This window comes from Haliaeetus leucocephalus, unplaced genomic scaffold (assembly GCF_000737465.1).
Source record: "Haliaeetus leucocephalus isolate CR32 unplaced genomic scaffold, Haliaeetus_leucocephalus-4.0 Scaffold384, whole genome shotgun sequence".
Classification (NCBI taxonomy): Eukaryota; Metazoa; Chordata; class Aves; order Accipitriformes; family Accipitridae; genus Haliaeetus; species Haliaeetus leucocephalus.
In genome coordinates this window covers 1,444,380-1,470,070 of record NW_010972820.1, presented here as the reverse complement: position 1 = coordinate 1,470,070, position 25,691 = coordinate 1,444,380, and the positions used below count along the sequence as shown (strand labels likewise).

General features: G+C 37.3%; 1 pseudogene; it reads right to left on the bottom strand.

Moving 5' to 3' along the window:
• Positions 1-1,721: 1,721 nt before the first annotated feature.
• The window catches only part of LOC104835442, a 164,885-nt pseudogene continuing 140,915 nt past the window's right edge, over positions 1,722-25,691 (bottom strand).

Sequence of the window (25,691 nt, the reverse complement as noted above, 5' to 3'; positions counted from 1 at the left end):
CAAAAGAAAGGAAGTTATGCTTTGGGCTTGAATCAGTGGGCTAAATATAGGCAACTTGTACTGTTTGAGATGCAGTAGGATATCCAAGTCAGATATAGGACTGGCATATAATAGATGATGTATGGAAGACCAGAGTTCTTCTGGACTATCAGCAAAGGACAAGTAGTATACCAGGATAGATCAGTAGAATGAAAATAGGGCTACAGATATTTGCTAGGCAAATGAATGAAGATCCTTATTTTTGGTGCAAATAATTCAGGAAAATGAAAATGTAGAGACTGTCAAAACACCTGAGATTCTGAGGAAGAAAAAAGTTTCAAAGAAAATGCAAATAGTGACAGGTACTCAGTGGTGCAAATTCAGGAAAGGAGCAACATAAAGACACCTACTTTATGTAGATGTTTTACAGTGTGCGGTATTCGATATCTAAATAACATCAAGAATTTTGAATCTTTTTGGAGTCTTTAGTGACTGAATTAGATTAAAGTCTTGTTGATGGCTCAGTTATATCCTTCATTTGATAGAAAAGCTGTTGCGGTGTATAGAGAAATACCTCAGTGACTTAGGCAAACAGAATGTCATCTTTCTTACAAAGGTGCTAAAAATTATTTGGGAAAGTTCTTAAAACTACTCACCAAATGTTGTAAATATAATTTCAGTATTTTATTGCTGCAGGGCATAGGTTTGAGTTACTAAAGAATGATTTATATAGAATTTATATAAACAGGATCAGACCCAATATTGACCCCTGGAGTACACCAAGGCCTCCAAGTACACCAGTACTGGCCTCCAAGTAGACTTTGTTTCACTGACCACCACCCTCCGGGCCCAGCCGTTTAGCCAGTTTTCAATCCACCCCACAGTCTCCTCATCCAGTGTATACATCAACAGCTTGTCTATGAGGATCTTATGGGAGACAGTGTCAAAGCCCTTACTGAAATCTGGGTAGACAATATCCACTGCTCTCCCCTCATCTACCAGGCCAGTCATTTCATTGTAAAAATTTATCAAGTTGGTCAAGCATGACTTCCCCTTGATGAGGCTATGCTGACTACTTCTGCTGACTTTCTTGTCTTTCGTGTGCCTGGAAATGGTTTCCAGGATTAGCTGCTCCATCACCTTCCCAGGGATCAAGGTGAGGCTGACTGGCCTGTAGTTCCCTTCTTGAAGATAGGAGTAACATTTGCTTTTCTCCAGTCTTCAGGCACTTCTCCCAGTTGCCATGATTGATCAAAGATTATCAGGAGTGGCCTTGCAGTGACATTTGCCAGCTGCCTTAGCTCTCATGGGTGCATCCTATCACAGCCCATGAACTTACGTGTGTCCAGTTTGCTTAAATATTCCCTGACCTGATCCTCTTCCACCAAGGGTACATCTTCCTTACTCCAGATTTTTCCCCTGGTAAAAAAATGACAAACAACCCCCCCCTCCAAACCAGCTGCAGTCTACAAGTTAGTTATCTATATACAACATAAATGTAGAGTACTTGTGAAATTTAACATTTTTATGCTTGTTGCAGTCTAAATAATTAAGTCAAATAGCTTATGAATATTTAAAATAAGATTAAATTCAAGAGCATTCCTTCACTTATTTGTATAGCTTGCTGTAGCAGGCAGGTAAGTAGCATAATGTTCCATACTGCTGTAGAGTTTTGCCGTAAAATTGAAAAATCCCTTAATATGTATCCTTGCAATATTGGAATACAATCAATGTGAAGTGCATCATGCATAGAAAATGAGCTCAGGTGTTTGTCCTCGTGTGCTCCAGTTCCATTAACACTGTCTGAGGAGTGCTGGAACCAGAACATCACTTTCCCACACTGCACTCGTGTCATTACTGTCTAGATAGCACTTCCATACTAGAACATGTCTTGCTCAACCTGCATAGGGTGTTCAAACCACATAGAGAAAGTACTGCTGGAGCCATTGGAGGTAAACTTTGTCAGATTTTGAGCAAGGACAACCCTCCTAAGTGCTTCAGTTCAATTTTGATGCTGTATTCAGCTTTGCCACAGCTTGATCCATATATTCCCAGTCCTGCTCTTAAATGACCATTTGTCTACAGCAAAATGAGTACTGTCATACAGCCCTCTGTGCCTCCACTGATTACTGTGATACACAGATGACTGGAACAGATGACACTGCTGAGGTACAAGTCCTTTTATTTTGTCAGCAGAAGCTCTAGTTTACTTGCAGCCATGTACCACAGGAATATGTTGTGAGTTTCCTCAATGGTCAGGCTACCTAGGTAATTCTGGCCTTGCAAGACTCCACACCCTGAAATGTCCCCAGTACTGCCCTCTCCCCATCTTAAACATCTGTGTAATTAGATGCCTTGTGGCTCTATCTGCAACTTTTGCCAGCTTCTCACTTTGTTATTTGTTATATTCAGCAATTACTTATGTCATGTCCAGTGGTTTCTCCTGATCTGTTCAGTTTGCTTAACCTCAGGCCAGGGTCATTTGTCTGTGTCCCTTAATGGAGGTATTAATGGGAAAGGACTCTAAGATCTATATCAGAATGCATCTTATATATGAATCCCACATTGGCCACCAGTGGCTTAGATCAGTGATGGACCAATTTTTTGCTCTATGGACCTTTAACATCCAAGAAAACATTTCATAGATTACTAAACACTGTTCTCATGATTTAGTGGAAAACACTAGGGAAACAAACAAACAAACAAACAAACGTTCTGGAAAATGAATGGACTACTTACAAATTCTTCTTGTTAGGAGTTGCAAATAGACATGAAATGACCATAAAATATATGATTGAAAAAGCCCTATCTATATAGTTATAAGTGATTGGACAGGATATATCAGGTAGGTCCATGTTGTTGATTTCATTCTGGTCAACATTTTTAATTACAGCTATAAAAGATACAGCATGCCTTCCTGTACACTTATAAAATCTGCGGATCTTAGGAAGCTGGAAGACCCTGAAAGCATGTTGAAGAATAAAATCACAACTCTGAGTGACTTAGGTTATTTGGAAAATATAACAGTGAAGATAGTTCAGAGTTGCAGATAAGAAATTGGAAGTGAAATTGTGAGTATCTCAGTAGGTGAAAACGCTACAGAGAGAAATATTGAAATATAAAAGTGTAAGTTCCTGATGTACTGCTGTTAAAGGTGAGTCAGAACATGCTAATAATGGAGACAAATGCAAAGATATGGGAGATAATTCCTGTTTATTCAGCTGTCCTCAGTATTGATGTGACTGGATCAAAGTACTCCATAAAGTTTTGCTACCACATTTAAAGAAAGTTCTAAAGTAAAAAGCTCTGAAGGAAGCAACAAGAACATGTCTGTCTGTTCTCTACTAGGTCTAGATATTTCTGCTTCTCCTCAGACCTGACGAAGAAACATTGTGCCCCAAAGTTTATTTTTTTTCCCACTATATCAGTCTAAAAATAGATTACCTCTCCATACAAACTTTGCCTCTCTTATCTCTTTATCATCCTAGTGAAAAGAGGATTATAATGAGGACCTTGACAATGCTTCTATTCTTCTTACAGAAAACAAAGGGTAATTGACACAATCTGCAGAATGAAGATAGGTTACATATTAATATTAACCTTCTAACTGTGAGGGTCAAGACAACTAGTCAAGTGATGTCCTGGTAAAACATCTTCATACTCACTATCAGCACATTGCAAAGTTTGTTTGCATTTATGTCAGTATCTAAACTGTTCTTAAAAATATTTCTCTGTATATAGGAGATATAGATAAGATTGTATTTTACTGAAAGAAAATGCATAAAATGTCTCTGAAAGTTTGTTGTGGTTTAACCCCAGGCAGCAACTAAGTACAACGCAGCCGCTCACTCACTTCTTCCCCACCCAGTGGGATGGGGGAGAGAATTAGAAAAAAAAGTAAAACTCGTGGGTTGAGGTAAGAGCAGTTTAATAGAATAGAAAGGAAGAAAATAATAATTATAATAATAGCAATAATAAAATGACAATAATAATAATCATCATAATAATAAAAGAATTGGAATATAAAAAACAAGTGATGAACAATGCAATTGCCCACCACTTGCCAACTGACACCCAGTGAGTTCCCAAGCAGTGATCCACTCCCCAGGCCAACTCCCCTCCAGTTTATATACTGGGCATGGTGTCCCATGGTATGGAATACCCCTTTGGCCAGTTTGGATCAGCTGCCCTGGCTGTGTCCCCTCCCAACTCCTTGTGCCCCTCCAGTCTTCCTGCTGGCTGGGCATGAGAAGTCAAAAATCCTTGACTTAGTCTAAACACTACTTGGCAACAACTGAAAACATCAGTGTGTTATCAACATTATTCTCATACTAAATCCCAACCATAACACTATACCAGCTACTAGGAAGAAAATTAACTCTATCCCAGCTGAAACCACGACAAAGTTCCTTGCAGCCATATATTTACACAATTGGATTTTCTGGTTTTTGCTAGGATTGTCCTTAGGGAATTTATCCCATTCTAATTTAATTTTGCAATAAAGACATTTTAAAGTAATACTTTAGGTCAGTATCTGTAAGGTAATAAATGTTTAATTTAATTCTTTGGACAGACAACAAGTGGATTTTCTATGCCCTGTTTAACTCTATCTTGTTTACTTTTGACCCAATTTAATTATCAAAACATTTTTTTCATATCTAGCATATAGACTAAGCTTTCTCTTACATATTAAAAATAATGTCACCATGCACTGCTGTCAGATTCATGGTCCAGTGCCACTCTAGCTGACATAGAATAATTTAGTACGCAGAGGAATCTGAATAGGAAACCAAAGGAAGAGCTTGTTTTCTTTAATTATTGAATTGATATAAATTATAATTAACATAATGGTTGGAATGTAATTACATTACCATACAATAATTTATTTTGTGTTTATGTACCATGTCCAATTTGCTTGTGTTAACCCCTAACCTGTACATTATGACTTGGCATTATGCATTTGTAATAACAGATGTTCATTTTATTTTTGTAATTACCTGAATATGAGATTTGGGGTAATTATTTTTGAAAATTTATTAATAACATAGAGTTTCAATACATTGCTAAAGAAAAAAAAGTATCAATTTACAAACATTTCCTATACTAAATGTATCTGTTTTCAGATTTATTTTAATTAACTGTAACCTGCTGTTTGAAAAAACAGTGGAAACAAACTGAAATTAGAAGTAAACAGGAATTCCAGCAGAGCAATTTCATGCAAAGAATACTAGAAATATGGCATAAATTGCCAAGAGCACTGATGCGATCAGTATAAATGGATTCATGGAGGAGAAGGGAGAAATTAAAGCTGCAGTGACAATACAGAAGGGTGAGAAGGAAATAAATTTAGAGAGCTTGCGTGCTAGGGTCAAGCAACCTGACTTACTTAAGTAATTCCTCATTGATGTGTTTCCTTCACCAGTTCTATATGTAGATTCACAGTTTTACCATCAAAATCATTTGTTAACATAACAAAAGCTCAGACAAGGTCAAATTCAAGGTCCAAAAGTTCGAGCTAGGGAAGAGATCTGTCATTCTGGAAGCAGACAACAACAGTAGTTGTTGGGTGATTGGTGATTTGTTTACTATATATGCTGACCTAGCATTCTCAGTGGCACACTTGGAGATTTAGAAAAGGAAATAATTCAGTTACGCAGTACAGCAAGGCTGCCACAGGTCATGGCCATTAGTGGCCTACTAAGCTTTTTATTTGACACAACCTCATAGAGGAAAATCTTTTCGCTGATGGTGGCAAAAAAATAACATTTCAGCCACCACATTTCTTTAATTTAGAGACCTTGCTTTTCAGAGGGAGTGGGCTAATAATTAAGAAAAAAAAATGTTACCTAGGTAATTTTAAAAATATTTGAGGCTTGACTTGGATCTCATGATATCATCTAAATATCTGCAGTAATTAAATATTGCTCTCAGAGGATGTTTCATACACTAATTGGCAAATGCATCAACTGAGTAGCACTGGAATGGATGATAGCATCTTCTTCATTTCTTCTATATAGAACAGAAAAATGCTATGGGTTGGAGAAGGGATAGAAAAAGCTGCAAGACTGACTGCTTTCAAAGCATTCCTGAAAGGTTATCACAAGTTTGAAAAAGTTGTGTAAAGAAGTATATTTTGAAAGGTTATTTGCATTTTAATGAATGCACATGAGAGACCAATTCAAGTAACTGTTTTCCCTGATACATTCAGTTTTTACAATGAAACACAACTCAAAATGAGTGTGTGTGTGTGTGTGTGTGTGTGTATAAAAATCATAGCTTGTTTTTGAAGAGTTCAGGAGCTGGACTGATTTGAAACATTTGAAAAATCCTCTATGGCCAAATGGAAACTCATTTTGTTCTACAATTTTTTTCACAGAAACCAATTTGGATAACCTTTTTTTGTTGTTGTTTGCAGCTAAGATAATTTTGTAAAAGCAGCATTCTAAATTTTTACTGAAAAGTAACCTACTAGCATTTTTCTGACTTCCAACTACAGACCAGAGTGAGCCACATCTCTGTTCTCTTGACATTTGGCTAAAAAAATAAGCATTTTTCTTCATGTGAGAAAAAGATACCAGGAGTAGAACCTTACAGGAAAAAGTCCTATCTTATCATCTTTATGCAAAACACCTTCAGGGGTTTTGGAATCCTAAGACCTGCTTAAGCAGATGAGAGTTAGTTATGTGTTAGCATCTGGTTTAACATTGCCTATGTGAGGAAAGTGCTTACTCATTAGCTGTAACTCTCCTTAAATATAAAAATATTTAAAAATAAATAGGTATGTATATACTAAGTTTTGTGGTTTGGGTTTTTGTTGTTGTTGTTTTTTGAAGTAATTTTAAAGATACAGGTCAAAGTTATGGTACGGGCAGAATTTTGGATGCAGTTTCTTGGTTTACAAACCTGGGCTTACTCCTCCAGGCTACACCTAACTCTTACCATGTCTTAATGAGTCATTGCATGAAGTTGAAAGTTTAGTGAAACTAGATTAGGCCTTTATTATATTAGATGTTTTGTCTCGTAGGAAAATTTCAGTGCTTTATAACTCACACTAGATGATTGTAATACAAGTTGAGTGACATATATGCCTGTGTGACTTTTAAATCACTTGAAAAGATGAGCTATTGATAGATAGCTACTAAAAATCACTGTAAACAGCTTAGATTGTCAAACTAGGGAACGGTTTATTGAAAAGAGTAGAGCAAAAATTCCCTAATGATTGTACTACATCAAAAAAAATTATTTGGAGCCAGTATGAGACTGCAGGAATGCTTTCCATCTTGGGATTTCATTGCAAGGCTCATATTTTCCAGCTCATTGTCACAAACCCTTAACTCATGGAATCAAGAGCTTGTATGAGAATCTACCTGTCATATTGGCAGAAAAATGCTTGGAAATGCAAATTAAATATGCTATTAAAACTGAAGAACTAGAAGACAAGGGGGAAACGTAAAATTTTCTGTAAACTTCACAATTGTTAAACCAGTCTATGAGTTTTTAAAACATGAGTCATGCTTTTTTGAATGCCTGTGGCTGCCAGTATACAGAATTGTATTTCAGTCCACACTTTCATATTCCAGGTTTGTCAGTGAAACCAAAATATAATCTGTGTTTCTGACAAAAGGCTTCCCATTACCCATTACTTATTTTCTCAGTTTGGTTTTAATTAAGAGGATCTTCCATATAGCCAGAATTTTATATTAGTCCATGACACAGCGCTGTCTGTCAATTTGCTTCCTTTTATTCCATCATTAGTCAAGATTGAATTTGAGTAAGTGCACAGGCAGAAAAATAGTGTTGAAGAAATAACATTAGGTTTGCTAACTTGGCTACTCAATAGTTAGGAAATTCAGAAACTGTGCTTCTGCATTTCTAATTTCTCTCTTTCTTGTCTATAATGCAGTTTTAATTATGTGATTGTATTGTGTTTGGGTTTTTCCCCATTAATATTTGCTGTATTCATCACACTAGAGGGACCTCCTCAGACTGAGGCTTTATAGTTAAGGAAGCTATTGAAGTTTAGAAACATGAAGTGGATGTACCATAGGAGTTCAGAAAAGAAAGACAAAAGAAAAAAAGATACAACTTTTTCAATGAAGCCAGTGATTCTAAAGTTGATGTCATTAAGTGTTGTAGATATGTGTTGTGGAAATAATGAGCAGAGCTGGGAATTAGAACTTCACAGCAAAAACTATTATGATAATTTAAAATTATTTTAAAAAATCATAGCAAATTCTTTCAATTGGAAAAAATAGCCACATCTAGAACTAGAGTTTACAAATTTTCAGAATAACATTTCTTCACACATAGTAGGAGATTTTAGCCACTTTTTTAATCTCCTACTGTCCAAATCATGTGACGAGGGGGTCTTCTGATAGGTAATCCCACTGACACTGTTTCCTTCTGAAGACAAAACTAAAAATTTAATTGATCAGGAATGTGATACCGGATTTGAAGACTAGGGTCAAAACTGTTTGGAGGAAGATCCTGGTCTGTGAGCTTCTGCTTATATTGTTTATATGAAGTAGAACACAGTTTACAGGAGGGATTTCAAATGCCTTTCACGCCATCTGTTCCTTAATAATCCACAGTCTTTTAAGGATTTTGTAAATTTGTTTTTAGCTTTGCCAAATTACCCATATTACAAAAACCCCACATATTTTTCCCAGTTTGTGGGTGACTTGCTTCCAGGCTAACAGACGGCTCATCCACACCAATTCATCTCTCCTCAAGTTTGTGACTGCAAATTGTCTGCAACTCCAGATTTGCTCTGAAGCATAAGATCTATAGCATTGCAAAGCACAGATATGTTTGTAAGGGAGACTGTGCATTTTTTCCTATTCTCTAACAGCATGCTCATGACGGATATAAGTAAATATTGGCCCAAGACAGTAAAAAAGAACTTTGACTTCCATGTTTCATATTAAATGTCAAGTGTGCTTTGAGACAAAACCAACATCAAACAGGTGGCAGAAAAGGGAGAGTCTAAATGTGTATACAGACCACAAGGGATGTGGTACATTTTCCATCTAATCTATTTAGTTTTGCATATATCTCCCAATGCCAGGGTATCTAAGCACAGCATCATCCATAGGTTTGCACATTGCTCAAGATGTATGATCAGATCTCAGAAAACAGCAAATGCTATCAATAAAACATGAAGTAAAGTTAATTACAGGCTTCCATTCAGAGTCACCCTGCCGCTCATGGCCCATTATAATGAATCATTCCTAACATGTAGGAGAGATTGACAGAGATTTTATAAACTTTCCATTCTCCAAGTTTTCCCTGTGTAATAAGTGCCTGCTGTACACTAGGAAAATGATTAAGTATCAATTTCATGTAGAACAAGGAATAAATGTTTAAAAGACTAATGAGACACTATTTTTACTGCTTAGAGTACTGTGACTAACCAGTGAGTCAGATGAATGCCTCTGCCATTTTAATTAGTCATTGGATGAGCCTCTTTTTTTTCCTTAAACTCTCTAATATTTTTTTAAGTAACTTTAAACTTTTCAGGAATGCACTTTTTGAGTGATGAGACCAACAATTTCTTTTTCGAAGGTCCTGCTGGAATAAACATGTATTACATGTTTGTCTGAACTTGTGGGAGTCTGAAAGTAAAGTCATTTTACCTTGCCAATTCCTTTTAGGAATCTAATCAAATGACTGTCTTCAACTTCTGATGTGACATTAACACAATTTGGTATCTCTAAAGAGAAAATAAAGTGGCATATTCTCTCCTGGTATAAGTCCACATGTATATGTACTTGTATTTGTATCCACATGGATTTCAAGCCACCATACCGCAGACCCAATGTATATAATACCTGTCTTGAAGAAGCCAAGCATCTATATTAAAATTCATCTAAATAAATGCTTTCATTAACTTTAATATCACATTTATTAGGAGATAACAAGAGAAAATTTGACATTTATGCTTTGGAAGTAGCGAGACAATTGATATGTGTGGTGTTTGACAAACTTAAGATTAATAGAAATGCTTATTTCATAGCCATGTTAGAAAAAAAAATTCTGTGGTGTTCTTTGCTGTATTGCATTTCAGAAGCCAGATTGATTTAGAAGGGTAGTTTTCTGCTGCCTTTAGAAATAGCTGTTAGGTAGCAAAATAAGTTACATTAGACAGTATAAATTAGATTTGTTTTAGAAGATTAGAAACCAGTTAGACCTCAAATAGTGTTGTTTCTCTCAAATTCTAGGAGGTTATATGTGAGACAATGTGGTATACTTAAAGAAGTTAATACTTACTGGCCTGGAGGCCTTTATTTTTTATTACAAAGGAGTGCAAATAAACCTGCTTGTTAGGGCAAAAATTTAAAGGTCAGTCCTCAGATGTCATAAATCATAGATCTAGGAAGAAGTAGATTAAGGAAGCCCAAAATACTGGGTCAGCATCAGCAACACAGCAGTGTTTCTTTAATTCTGTAACAAAGAACTGATTCCAGTTATTATTCTGTTCCTCAGGGAGTAATTTAATCCTAGTTCAGCTCTTAAGAAAAACATGATATAATTCTAGAATTTTATTCAGTTTTGGTTCTTACTCTTATAGATCCATATTAATTTTACTCCTTTCTTTGGTTAAACAGTGTATTTCATTTCATTTTTGTCAAGAGATAAGTTGATGTTTCTTAATTCATTTTTAAATCAGTACAGATTAACTTTATTTAAATCCATGTATAATTAATAAGAGCCTGTTTATGCAATTTTAATATTATGGGCTCATAGGACTGCATGGATTTTGAGAGGTCATTTATCCTATGTTCAACAGGGATTCATATTTATGTCACTCCTAATATATATTTCTGTATGTTTCCAGTTTTGAAGATCGATGCTTTCCAGAGCAATCTAATTCAGCGCTCCACTATCTTTGCAAAAGATACATTTCTTCTAATAGCTAATGTGAATCTTCCTCACTGCAATGCAAAAGTGTTATCCCTAGTTCTATCTGCCACAGGCATGAAGAACAACTCTTTTTAGCAAAAAATTATGTATTTATGCATTGTGTATATCATGAATATAATCTTGCAGTTGTCTTTTTTTGCCTGTAGTCTTCTCTGCCTCAGGCCAAGTAACCTAGGTCATTCAGTTGTTCCTGAGAGGGCTTGCTAATAGACCTCTCATCATTCTTTTTTTCCCTCTTGCTTTGTTGCAACTGATAGGGACTTTCTTGATGTATGGTGCCCAGAATTAGAGACAAGGCTGCAACTGTGACCTTACATGGGCTAGACAAAGCAGAACCTGTTTTAGAGACTGTGAAGCAGACTAGTTAAGCCCAGCTCTGTTCTTGGGCTGATTCCATTTATCGGTTCTGTCTACTAAATGTACTTTGTATCTCCTTGTTCCCACTAAGAAAATTCTTACTTGTTATTCTCATTAATAGACTCTTCCCAGTGGTGTTTAGTCACAGAACAACATGTAAAGGGCACAAATTGAAATGCAGGAAGTTCTGTCTGAATATGAGCCCCCCCTTTTTTTTTCCTGTGAGAGTGATTGAATGCTGGAACAGGTTTCCCAGAGATGCTGGGGAGTCTCCATCCTTGGAGACAGTTAAAGCCCAGCTGGATGCAGCCCCAAGCAGCCTGGTCTAGCTGACTCTGCTTTGAGCAGGGGAGTTGGAATAGATGATCTCCAGAGGTCCCTTGCAACTATTCTGTGACTCTGTGAAAATAATACCAAAGTACAGGTTATACATACAGGACAGTCCTTCTTATCAGAATTAGAAGAAACGAAATTCTCTGTCACTGAAATCCCTGAGACTTTTCAGTCATGGGGAGAGTGTAAAGTATGTTTTCTTTACTTTTCTAAATCTAAGATTTATACAACTCTAAGTATAAAGGTTAAAGTAAATCCTTATGAAATATTTATTGTGTTAACCAGTGTACAAAAGTGATTAGCAAGCTCAAATATGTTTAATTAAATAGCATATATTTTTTATGAAAAAGGAAAGTTAAGTTTGAATTTGGAAACATGCAGGCTTATCAGATACACTGTTGAATGAGGAAAAAAGGCATGTTGGTTCTCAGTGCTTTAACAGTCAACAGAGTTCTTCATCTTGCCAAGCATAAACCTTTTACTCACTTTTAAATAGGCATTCAGAACATATTTTTGTCTTCTGGTGTATGACCCATATCTATTGTCCATCACATTAAATGACATAAAATGCTCATTTCTAAAGAAAAAGTAATCACTGACACAGTAACTGCTCCCCTGAATGTGATTCTTCATGTGAAATTATGCTTACTCCCATTTCATGAAAGATCATTATACACTTATTACAATACCCTGATAATGTGCTCTGTTCAGAACAAAGCCATGATTATAGTTGTATGTGTGGTCATGTGTGACTGTGAGTTGTTAGAGAGAAGCTTAGAGAAAGACAAGCAAGATTTTTTTTCATAATATAGATGTATGGGGTTTGTGTGGTAAGATTTTGGTAGCGGGGGTGGGGGTATGTGTTACAGGGGTGGCTTCTGTGAGAAGCTGCTAGAAGCTTCCCCTGTGTCCGATAGAGCCAATGCCAGCCAGCTCCAAGATGGACCAGCCGCTGGCCAAGGCCGAGCCCATCAGCGATAGTGGTAGTGTCTCTGGGAGAACAGATTTCAGAAGGGGAAAAAAACTGCCCACCAGCAATTACAGCCAGAGAGAGGAGTGAGAAGATGTGAGAGAACCAGCCCTGCAGCCCCCCAGGTCAGTGCAGAAGGAGGGGAGGAGGTGCTCCAGGCGCTGGAGCAGAGATTCCCCTGCAGCCCGTGGGGAAGACCATGGTGAGGCAGGCTGTCCCCCTGCAGCCCAGGGAGGTCCACGGGGGAGCAGATCTCCACCTGCAGCCCGGGGAGGACCCCACGCCGGAGCAGGGGGATGCCCAAAGGAGGCTGTGACCCCGTGGGAAGCCCGCGCTGGAGCAGGCTCCTGGCAGGACCTGTGGCCCCGTGGAGAGAGGAGCCCACGCTGGAGCAGGTTTTCTGGCAGGACTTGTGACCCCGTGGGGGACCCATGTTGGAGCAGTCTGTGCCTGAAGGACTGCAGCCCGTGGGAAGGACTCACGTTGGAGTATTTTGTGGAGGACTGTCTCCTGTGGGAGGGACCCCATGCTGGAGCAGGGGAAGAGTGTGAGGAGTCCTGCCCTCGAGCAGGAAGGAACAGCAGAGACAACGTGTGATGAACTGACTGCAATCCCCATTCCCTGTCCCCCTGCACTGCTGGCGGGGAGGAGGCAGAGAAAATAGCAATTAAACTTAAGCCCAGGAAGAAGGAGTTGGGGTGGGGGGAAGGTATTTTAAGATTTGGTTTTATTTCTCATTACCCTACTCTGATTTGACTGGTAATAAATTAAGCTAATTTCCCCAAGTCGAGCCTGTTTTGTCTTTGACGGTAACTAGTAAGTGATCTCTCCCTATCCTTATCTCAACCCATGAGCCTTTTGTTCTATTTTCTCTCCCCTGTCCAGCTGAGGACGGGAGTGATAGAGCAGCTTCAGTGTGCACTTGGTGTCCAACCAGGGTTAACCCACCACAGTAGACCATTAATATTTTCAGTCCTCTAAACTAAGAACTAATCACCGCACTTCCATCACTACTTTGATCATTTTGGATTTGCTATGTTTTAGTTTCACAAATAGTTATCTTATTTGGGTTGAAAACCAAATGAAACAGAATGAGATTTTCCACTGACCTTGAAAGATGTAGTTGTTGGACTGATTTCTAAAGTAGGATCTTATTTTTCAATGATGACATATTACAGATATGGTGTGACTTGTGTCTGATCACAGAAGAGAGTTTGGGAAAGCTCAGCCTAGGAATAGCAGTACTGCAGCTGTAACTAGATAGGTTATTTACAATAGTTTTACAATCACTTTTACTGTTTAGCTAGCAATATCTTGAGTTATTCAAATACAAAAACAGCTAAAAAATATTTTCTGATTTTTTTCCCCACTGATGTTTAGAATATGAGGTTATTTTAGCTTTTTTCTTTTCTTTGTTTTCGTCCTTGAACATGTTTACTTAGTCACACCCAAATATTTTCAAAAGATCTCTTCTGTTGCCACTGTTGGAGGCAAATTACAGGGTCCAATGGACCCTAGGTCCAACCCAGCATTTCTTATGTTCCAGCTCTGTATTACCCCCTTGGTCAATCATTCTGTACATTCAGATCATCTCTTGTGTGCTCTTGCTTTTGTCAGTTTTGATGCCTGTAAATTTGCTGCCTGCTCTCACTTCTGTTTCAGCTTATTTTTCCTAATAAGGAATGAGTTATTCCAAGCCTATTCACAGGTTTATCGTTTTCTACTCTATCTATATCTTCCACAAAAAAGGATGCCTGCAGAGACATATAGCAAGATATACCTGGGTTGAAAGGAACTATATTGCATTAACCATGCTGTATTATAGAATAGAAAGATCTGTCAAGGCATATGGTTTCTCTCATAAACTGTAGGATCATGTGATCCATTTTTTATGTGCTGGAGGACTACACAATTGTTTACTGCCATTAGCAATGGTTTTATTATAGCAAACAATGGAGAATTTTGGAATTTATTGTAGTTACTTGTGGGTGTTAGTGTTACATTTTTATTTCACAGATTTACGGTTACATCTATACTTGATTTGAGTGACTACAATACAAACATACCTTTTTGCAAAATGCAAAACTATGTTACACTTTGATTTCTGTATGTTTCAGTCAGTACCCCATACCATCTTCTAAGACACTTCATTTGCTGATGGAAAGTTGATATGTATTTTCACTTTCCAGAGGTATTTCAAGAACTGCAAATCCTTCTGATTTTTCTGAAACAGATGTTTCAAAATATGATTGCCTTTCTCATCAAGATAATTCAGATCAAATGCTAAGAAGGAGAAAGCTCAGTTAAAGTAGCTTTTTCTGCTGGTTGCATGAAAGTTATATGATGAAAAGAATTATTTTAAAAAATGTTACATTTATATTTTATATCTTTCTGCCTTCAGCATTGGTTGCAGTATAACAAAAGGTAATAGAGTGTTTTTGTCTTCTTTTAGATGAATGCATACTTTATGCCATAGAATATTAAATTGGATTACATTTTCTTTTGCAGAACTATCCACAATCGCAAAAAATAAAAATGCAGTGATACAAATGGGAAACTTCCCACTTTTAGGGATAACTTTTTTAAAAAGAATAACTTTGAGAAACTTAATTTCATGTTGATGGGCTGCTACTGAGCTGCTTGAAAATCAAATTCCTTAGTTTTATCTTTAGAGGGCACACCAAATACAAGGCTTATGCTGATGTATGATATTGTTAAACATATCTATGTACTGGAATTTTACTGCTATGGACACTGAATCTAGAACTTAATATATGAAGCTCAGCTTAATTAGTAACCAGGAACAAATTATCTGTATCTAGCTGTTTGTTTATCTTCCTATGTATCTTAACTGCAAGTGGTTTTGGTTTTTTTTCAAGAGCAATAGAGCATGGATAAATTACTCTTAGATTAAACAATCTCTCTTTTAAATCAGCTTTTGAACGGGTGGCTGAAACCATTTTTTCTTATTGCAGCTCAGCTTCTTTTTACAGAATTTGCAGGGTTTTGGGATTGAGAGCAGACATAACTCTTCCAGTTAAGGTGGGATTGGTAAATCAATATGTACCAACACTAGCTGAAGTTGTCAGTGGATAGGATCACCATCTATGACATCAGTCTTTATTTCATTGACATCTGCATAGGGTTTCCAGAGCACATTTATGATGTCATGGTTTTCCTCCATTCCAGTTCTTGTTTCATCAAAAGCTAGAACTCAGCTCGTAACCTCTGGATGATTTCTTCATAACTGATCTCTATCTTTCCCCACTTGCTCCAAGGCAGAAAGAACCTTTAGTGCTTCTTTTGGCTGTGTATATGGTAGATTTTGGCAAAAAAGGCTGTCTCCTTTCTTCCCTTCATAGGAAATCACCCCTGCTTCTTTCAGCCCTTTGCTCTTCACTATTTTCAGTCATCATTAAACCTTCTTTTAATTTCTTTTCATTTCGAGGGATGTCAAAACAATTATCAGTTAGATATTCTGATTCAGATTTTTCCATCTTTCTGTGTATTATACATAAACTTCTAATATACACACATTTTTTTTCCTTACTACTAGATTCCCTGTTGATTAATTAATTTCCTTTCTTCCTCCTATTTTTTCCTGGTTTACTAAAATAAAAATGTTTTAAACAGTTATATAGCTGCAGTACTTCACAGTTATTTATGCTTAACTGCACAGTTTTCTTCCACATGTGTGCATTTTCTTTTGCTCTGTTTTTCATAACACGAATGGTTTTCAAGCTAAACAAATAATTGATGGTGTCTTCTTATTGGCTGGCACAATTAATTTGGGTGAACTCCCCACAAATCAATATATCCCTCTTTTGTATTGTAAACATGCAGGTTGTTCTTCTCTGGCTATTGATATTCCCCTGCTCGAGGGTTTTCAGTATTTTCAAACTATTTGCCAATAATAAAGACAAAATACAGTACATTGCAGCACTTTAGCTGGTGTAGGAACATACGCAGACGTATATGAAATGTAATAAGGAAAAACATGGAAGAGTGTGATTCACTGTTACCCTGTCCTATGGTACTAAAAGAGATTTTATTTATCTATTTTAATGCTAAATGGAGCTATTTGGTAAAACAGCTGAGTTAAGCAGAAATCATATACTCTGAGGTTTATCTACATTAAATATGTGAAATTATCCACTTTCATTTATCACAACACAACTGAGTTTTCTCTGGCACAAGCCAGGTAATTTCATTTCTTCACTGAGTTCACTGAGAAAGTATTAATAAAAATAAAGATTTTTCTTCCTTAAAACATAAAAGAAACAACATAGATTAAGAATAATTTTAAACTGAATAAAATAGGTAGGGGTGAGACACTAATAGCCATGGAAAATAAAATGCTGTATATGTAAAGAAGCAAACAACTTCTGTTTGATTCCATATCCCAGACAGTGAAACACTTATTCTTAGTATGAGAGAATTAGTTTCAAATCACTCCAGGACTCTAAGCTCTGCTAAAAAGTACTCTGGAGTGGACTTCTGTTGAGTTTACTTTGTGGATTATTGAAATATTTATTCATGGAGTGGCATAGGACAGATTCTTCAAGATCATGAATAGGCCACTCTTCCAGACGTGGGAGATTGTTGCCATCAGACACTCTCCAAGGGCCTGTGGGAAACCAAATGCTCCCTTGGGCATCTTTATGAATGATCACAGAGAACACATTATAAAAATATGTGTTCTTGTGTATATGTGTGTGTGATACATATTTAAGAGATCAAAACTAGAAGATATATGTATGGAGTTGCAGGCTTGTAAGAAAGAAAAAAAAGAATCTGCAATGTTGTGAAATTTCATAATATGAGAATATTTTAACCTCACACCTCTAAAAAACTGATCAAAGCCTTGCACTTCTAAAGGAGAGCAGAGGGGATAATAACATTAACCACCTCCCTTCAGATCTTCTGCCAGAAACCCTTGTATTTGTTATCTTACTGAACCCAGCTACTTTTCCAAGTAGTCTTCTAATTATTATCATGCTTCCTCACCATGAGCCCCTATGCTTGATGCCGTATGTTATAAGCCAAGACCTACAAAACTAGCTGAAATTCACTACCTACTTATTTAATCTAGATTTCTTTGTTGTAGTAGTTCTCAGCAGTCTCTGTATAGCTTTCCTACTTTGATGATTCACTTTGCTGCAGCTTTAAGAACAGCTGCAGTAATCAAAAACTAAAGAAGGGTACTAGTTTTTCTGTTGCTTCCAGTTTATGAAAATTGCAGTTGACACTGTAATTTTGTCAGCTGAGAGAATTAGACACCTGAAATAATTCTAGAAAGATCAATACTCAAGCAGGTACAGCTTGTGAAGTTACTGAACTGAAGTAATTTTTGGAAATTACATTTTAGTAGCTGTAAAAATTGGAAGATGAAATAAAAAATTATCATTTCCAGGTGAAATGGTAGGTTGGTTATTGTTATTAGAGCACTAGAACACCATACAACTCTCCTTAGAAATATGTAGCCTATAAATTGATCATATTATCCTAATTTTGAAAAAAGTTATCTAAAAATAATTTTAATCAGATACAAGATTTCTTTATACTTGCTTTTCAGTCTTGCAAAGGCATTCAAAGAAGTAGCTGAAAAAGCATATGCCTTTAAAACAGTAAAAGTCCCTTTCGATGTAGAGAAAAGGGATCTGAATAGTTTTTAACTGTTCTTCCTGACATTATTTTTCACAGTACATTAGATACTTTCCTGTTATAATATCTCTTCATACCTAGCCCATAAAACAGATGAAATTTGTTGTAGTGGGATGCTTTTCATTTCTTGCTGCCAGACTTCATGTGACAATTCTTTATCTACTTCCTCTAGTGAATTTGACTACAGAAGAGATAAAACATTGGGGCAAAGATGAAAAAAAACCAACCCAAACAACCCCAAAACTTTATGGAACTTTAAGAATGCAAATAGACCATTTTTAGTGTATAGCCAGTTTATTTATAAATACAGACTTTTCTGCAATGCTTGATAACACACTGTCAGGTAGCACAGACTGTTTTTCTTTGCTCAGCCTCTGAAGGACTGACTTTATTACACTCATTTTGCATAAACTTTACAGAAGAGGCATTAAGATGAAGAAAATATGTTGTTGGCCCAATGTCATACTTGAAATATAACTTTCTGAATCATGATCACTATGCCAAAGTAAAGATTATTTTGCATTTTAAACAGTTCAACACCCCCCCCCCCCCAAAACAGAACAAAAATCTCAAAAAACAAATGTTTGAGTTATTATGATGGAAGATTTTGGCTTTGAAACAAGGTTTTGTGATCTGCATGCTTTTCAGTGGTTCAGAAATACTGTGTACACAGAAGCTATAACTTAGGAGGTCCTGTGGAACAAATGTTTAGTGGCTTAATTTTTGAGAGAAGAAAAATTGATATTTTGATTGTCCAGTCCATGACACCAGCATCTGAAGAACTAGTTCAGCTTTCTACACAGCAGTTCTTCAGTTTTTGCTTAGAAAGAGGAAAGTTCTTGAAAGGGTCATTGTATTTGTTCAATATGTGACTTCAGAAAACTACCGCCCATTAAGGAAGAACACAACACTGAAAGACAGCACAGCAAGCCCATGAAGCGATGAGCTGAAGCTATAAAGAACTCAATGTTACAGAGGTTGATGGAGATTTACAACGATGAGTTTATATTGGAGGTGAAAATAGTCAGGATCTCTTTCCCATCCTCTCACTTCTTTTTAGTGCTACTTAGTATTGTGCAGCATGGGGTATGGTTGTAGTACCTTTTGGAATAATCATGCTAAGAGTAGTACAATAATGACACAGGAAAAAATATTTTTATAGTAATTCATATAAGCAAATCTATCAGCAGAAAACACTCACACAAACACATCTAAATGTCCTTGAGTCAGACAGTGGCCTCTAAGTCAGTGGTACTCAGCACAAGAAGACCTCCACGGAGGACATTGCATTGTGTTTGTAGCAATCTCCACCACATTATAGGGGTCACAGATGCCCTGAAGATGGCTAATTCTGGCAACTTGGATAACACCATGCTGAATTTTTTAAGTTGCTACAAAGGCAGTATGGGAACCTGAAGTGTGAAAAGGCTGAACTGGAAGCTTGAAGCCTATTCATCTCCTAGATTTGACAATTTCCTTCTCCTATTCTCATTTCCTCTTAATGGAGTAAAACCTAAGTGTATTTGACTAGTAGAAAATGAGACATTTGTTGTAACATGTGATTCTTTAATTGATTCACGTAATGAATTTTAGGAAAAAAGATTTTCTACAAAATTGACAACATTAATTACAGTACTTTGAATGTGTCTATGATAACAACCACAGTATGATTAAACTATGTTTTTTAATCTGATTTCTACAGGGTTTGACTAGAGTGCATTTGCTACAGAATAGCAGCAGAAGAACACCAGCCTGCCTTGTTTCCACACTGGCTCTCCACTGATCCTTCCTGTTTATTCAGCAACTAGTTCAAGACATGAAAAGCAGAAATTATTTTAGTTTTGGTTTACATGAAATTTTTATCTAGGATGTTCCTTAATTCCACTAATTTAAGCTTTGGCTCTTAAAAGTTAGTCTTAACCCAGTTCGAATTTAAGCAGGCTATTAATAGAAATATTTTGACATGGTTGGTGTGGTATTTGTTTTCAACACAGATTTTTTGCCACGGTCATCTGTGGCAGTCATGTCACATTCAGATACTTTTCATGATTTTGGAAGAAGAGTTCTTTAAAGTCATTTAGGTGTTATCCTATCAAATGTCAACCTGGAAATGGCTTCTAGCATATCACTGGTGAACATAGTAAATAAAGCAGAGACTAACAAAATGCTTGCCAGCATGCCAGTCTTCTGAAATGTCCAAGTGCTGGTTTTATTGGACATAACTCACATGGCTTTAGAACTGTTGTAACAATCTAGGTAGGAAAATATATCGATGTCTTCTGCAGAAGATATTATAGGCCTTTGAAGAGTCAAGAACAGAAACTCCAGTGCTGTTCTTTATCTGAAATCTACTTTTACAGTACTATGGGCCTAATACTCATCATGAACGATGCTTCCACCTGGTGGGATAGATACTGTAGCCTATGTCTCATTTGGCAAATTACTGACACTTCATCACTCAAACATCCAGCAATTTTTCACTGCCATCTGCTGCATGCCTGTCCTCCTTCGGTTGTTCCTCCAGAAAACCACTCTTCCAGTCATTTTCAGGATCTCCAGGATCTTCAGGATCTTTAGAAATTTTTTCTACAGCTCTTATTGATACTTCCTTATCCACATAGAGACTACCAAGAGTATAAGGCCTTCCAGCCCAAAGCTATACTGCAACTACTGAAAGGCAAACTGAGATAGTTACGGAAAGTTTATTAATCAATATGCAATCTGTTTTTCTTTAGCTTTACAAACAGTCTTTAAAATGATTGCACAGGGGCTGAAAACAGATATTGTGTCTAGGTGAAGAATGTACGGAGGTCCTGCAATTAAGGAAGCAGCTCAGAAATGTTCAGCGACTTTTGGATGAGGAGGCAGGAAGCAATCTAAAGAACAGTGGGGAAGAAGCAGCCTCAGAAGGGATGTGGCATCCTATACTATGGGTATGTTAAAGTTCACCAGAAAGTTAAGCCTATCCTACATATCTAGCATCTACCATAGCAACAGGTTGCACCCTGTGGGCTGGAACATTTGCATATTATTTAAATAAATAATTATTAATAATAATAATTTAAAAAATCTTACCATTTTTACATAAAGGGATTATTTATCCTGGATCTGTGCAGAGAAGCTTATCAACATCCTCATGAAAAGTATTCATTAAAGAGTTAAGTAAAATTTAAAACACTCTGGGCTTGATTCAAACAGTCATAGCTCTTAAACTGAGCTCCTTAGATTGCGATTTGGTGTAAGTTCATATAGCTGTGAATGTAGCTGCACTGTGCTAATTTGCTGCAGCTGGCAGTCTGTCTTACGGTGCTCTACTTTGGATGAAAACAGTAAAGATTCTGGCACCATCTAGAATTCTTTATTATTCCATTTACGTAAGTTGCTTTCAATTAACCAGAGCAACTTGTCTTGAGGCAACAGAATTGAACCTTAGGCTTGGGGAAAACATGTGATTTGCTCCCCATTTCCCCTTCCTGGGATGGCACTGTGGTCTGTAGGCTGTGTTGTCATGGCATGCCTGTCTCTTGCTGTCTGTCTTTATTATGGTCACAGCAGAGCGCACTGTTCATAGCTGCTCACTCAATTGCTTGTACAGACAAAACTAAGTAACGAAAGGCCTGCTGCCACAGTGTAATTAATCCTCTGGAGTCCCATAGGCAACAAGCAACTGCACGAACAGCTGACTAATCTGCCAAAGTACGCATATATCTCTATTTGCAACACGATCAGTTGTCTGCTGGTATTTATATACTTAACTGTTAATTGTCCTTTGTCATATAGTAGAAGTGAACTCTTAGCCTGGAATAACTTGGAAGCCACTGTTCCTTGCCTGCGTATTTTTACAGGGGATTGTCTATTTCTAACCTCTTGACATACCTCCTCTTCCCTTTAAACATGACAGGGCAATACCCTCACCTCACATGAACAAGAAGAGAATAATTTTTTATCGACTACCCTTTTGAGTTTGATTTTCATTATCCTTTGTATATTACCTTCAGCAAACTTTTTAAAACTATATTCTCTATCATGAATAATTTAATTGCCAAAGTCCACGTTAAACACTTTGGACTGAAGCAAGTCAAGTACTAAAAAAATACAAAGAAAAGAAAATAAACTTTCCATTTTCTTGATAGAGATCTGACCTTTGGTGTATAATAACCACATACTGTGACAAATGACCTAAGCTGTAAACCTCTACACATAATAATGATAGATTTGTTTAGATTTTTTCTGACATTAGGCAAACTATATAATGATAAACATGCTGTTAATACAGAAGGCACATTTTTACATTTTCTTGAGAAAACATGATGCTTTTTTCTCCTTCCATTTAGCACTAACAAAAATAAATGGATGTTTTGTGCCTATAGTCATGATTCATAAATGGGCAGTAATTCAAAATAGACTACTATTTTTCTCAATTAAAACACAATAGTATTTTCTGAATTTGGTAGAACTTCATGTGAAAAGAAACAGATATACTTGAGGTCATAGGAGAGCTCTTTCTTCAGAAAAATATTAGATCACAGCAATGCTTTGTTCTTAATTGGTATAACAATATTGTAAGAATTTCAATTACAATAGGACTCTCGAGTCCACTGAAGTCAGCCAACCAATGATATATATTTAAGGAGGAAAAAAAGAAAAAAAGATCTTTGGAATATATCTTTGGAAAGATCAAATCAGCAAGAACCTGTCTCAGGAGCAGAAAGATAGGGGATAAAAGGAGAACTGCTGAACTTTAAACTGAATTGCATTTTCTTAAGGGTATGAAAATAAATAGCACAAAAGAAAAGGAAAATAAAAATATAATTGGGGTCCTGATGGTAAAGGTAGAAAGAGATCATAGAATTATTTAGGTTGGAAAAGACCTTTAAGATCATCGAGTCCAACCATTAACCTAGCACTGCCAAGTCCACCACTAAACCATGTCCCTAAGTGTCACAACTACACGTCTTTCAAATACCTCCAGGTATGGTGACTCAACCACTTTCCTGGGCTGCCTGTTCCGATGCTTGATAACCCTTTTCATGAAGAAATTTTTCCTAGTCTTCAATTTAAACATCCCCTGGCTCAATTTATGTATGGATTATTAACATTAGATCATCATGTCAAACTAACCCATAGATAACTTGAAAAAACTGATTATCTATTCAGATAACTAATAGAACTAGGAGTGTTGAACTACTCTTTCCAGGATCAGTAAAGCTTTGAAACATAAGACAGCTGGAGGTAGCTCCAAAGAAAGTGCCTTTCAGCTCTTTCATATTGAATATTTGCTTTTGTGACACAATATTGTGCTGATGAAATACTAACAAAAAATTGGAAGCTCTTTTCAAAGCAGAATATTGTAGGCTTCATAAAATAAAGAAAAAAGCCTAACCAAACAAAACAAAAACCCAAATAAATTTAAAAACTGAAGTAATATGCCAGGTCAGGCCCTTGATGATCCATAGTAGGAAGTTTTGTTTTAACCTCGGTGACCATCACCTACATGTGGCAGATGGGCCATATTCAGGTGTTCTACCTGATCCACAGGCTGAGTTAGAGCTGCCAAGGGGATTCAGTTCTAAAAATGCAAAATTTTATTCTGAATTGAATCAAAAGAGCTAGCAAAAATGGGAAGTGGCAATGCTGCTGTATAAGGCCCTGGTAAGACCTCTCCTGTGCAAAATCCTGATCAGACATATTCCAGAAAGATAAACTGAGACTGGAACAGGCCAGGAGAAGGGCTGCTAAGGTTGTTAGGAGAGCCTGCCTTTTAATAGAAGAGCTTAGTTTGATTAGCCAAGCAAAATTGAGAAGGGGTATGAGTTTGTTTACAAATATCCAAAGAGAGAAGAAATGCTGTTTAAACTAAAGAATCATTTTGGCACAAGAACAGATTGGTATAAACTAGCTATGAATAAATCCAGGCTGAAAATTAGATTAATGTTTCTGACCAATGGAGCACTCAGATTTTGGATCTGTTCTCCGAGAGTACTAGGATGAAAAAATTTAGCTGTTTTTAAACTGGAGATTATAAAATGTGGTCTCCGTGATAGCAGGGCTTGATGCCTGCTATCAGCTAAGACTTTTTGAGTACCTTTTTCCTAATTTCTTAGGAATTTGATTCATACATCTTATATTTAACACATAAAGAATCACCAACAATTTTAAACAGAACAAATTTTACTTCTGGAGCCCTTTTTTTAGTTTTGGCGTTACTAATTATACTGTATTTTAGAAAGTCAGTAGTCATTAAGGTTCAGATCTGCAAAAAGACTTGGGTATAGCAAAGGATAATTTTAAAGTATCCTGCTCTGGGTAGGTATCTGATGTAGTTATCTAACTAATTATACTTAAATACTGAGTCATCACTACACCTTCACTGTAGTGCTTAAAGCTCTACAGTTCCACTGAAAAGAGAACTGTAACTGATGCCTGGGTGTGCCTCTTGGGGCATTATCAGCTGCCTTGCCTGTTCCTTTTAAAACCAGATGCTAGAAGCTGTGGTCATGAAAGAAAGTTGCCTTGAGTTTTCTCTTTAATTTACACACATAAATTTCTTTTTCCTCTTCTCAGTGTGGTTGGAGGTCATCTCCTCCAACACCCCACTCTAATCAAGGTCAGCTTCCAGGTTGCAGAATGGCCTTGTCCTTGGCTCAGAGCTTTGTCCGTTTGAGTTCCGAAACATCTCTGAAAATGGAAATTCAACAGCCTTTCTGGTGGTTCTGTGGAACAGGGAACCTGCCATGACGTTAAACTACCTTTTTGCTGAAGAATTTTTTCTTGTATCTAATTGTCAGGTGCCTCATGGGCCAGGATTTCCCTGCAGCCGGAGCACCAGGGACTCCCTGGGTTCCATCAGGGCAGCGCCTGGCAGCCAGCACCCGTCCCATCATCCCAGGCAGGGCAGCCAAGGAGCACCAGGGGCAGCTCCAACCCCAGGCATCAGGCACCTCCCTGGGGACAGGGACAGTCAGAGGCCAGGCTGGGCCATTGGCCCATGGGTCAGGGTCAGGATCAGATCTGGTGAGGGGACCCAGGGTCAGACACAGTCCCAGGATGGCTAGGCAGGGCTGTGAGAATGGGCTGAGGCCAGGCTGGGATGTCAGCCTGCAGGTGGGGGTCACAGTCTGGACCAAGGGAGTACCTGGTGGAGTACAGCACAAGCACAGCTGCAAAACAGATGCAAAACAGCTGAGGTAGAAGCTCAATAGCAAGAGCCTCCTCTAAAAGCACCTCCCAGGCAAAGGATGGGGGAGCCATTGCTGAGGCTTTTAAACAGAGCTGTTTGTGGCAACCCTGCTCTTGGACTTGCTCTAGCTTTCTTCACTACAGCTCTTATCAGACAGCTGGCTTTGAGCAACCCTGAAGTTTTGCATTCTGAAATACAAACCCATGCCTTCAAAACTTCTCCACTCTACACCAGAGTTAAAAAACCCTCTATATTGAGTTAAAAACAAACTTGGTGACCAGTAAC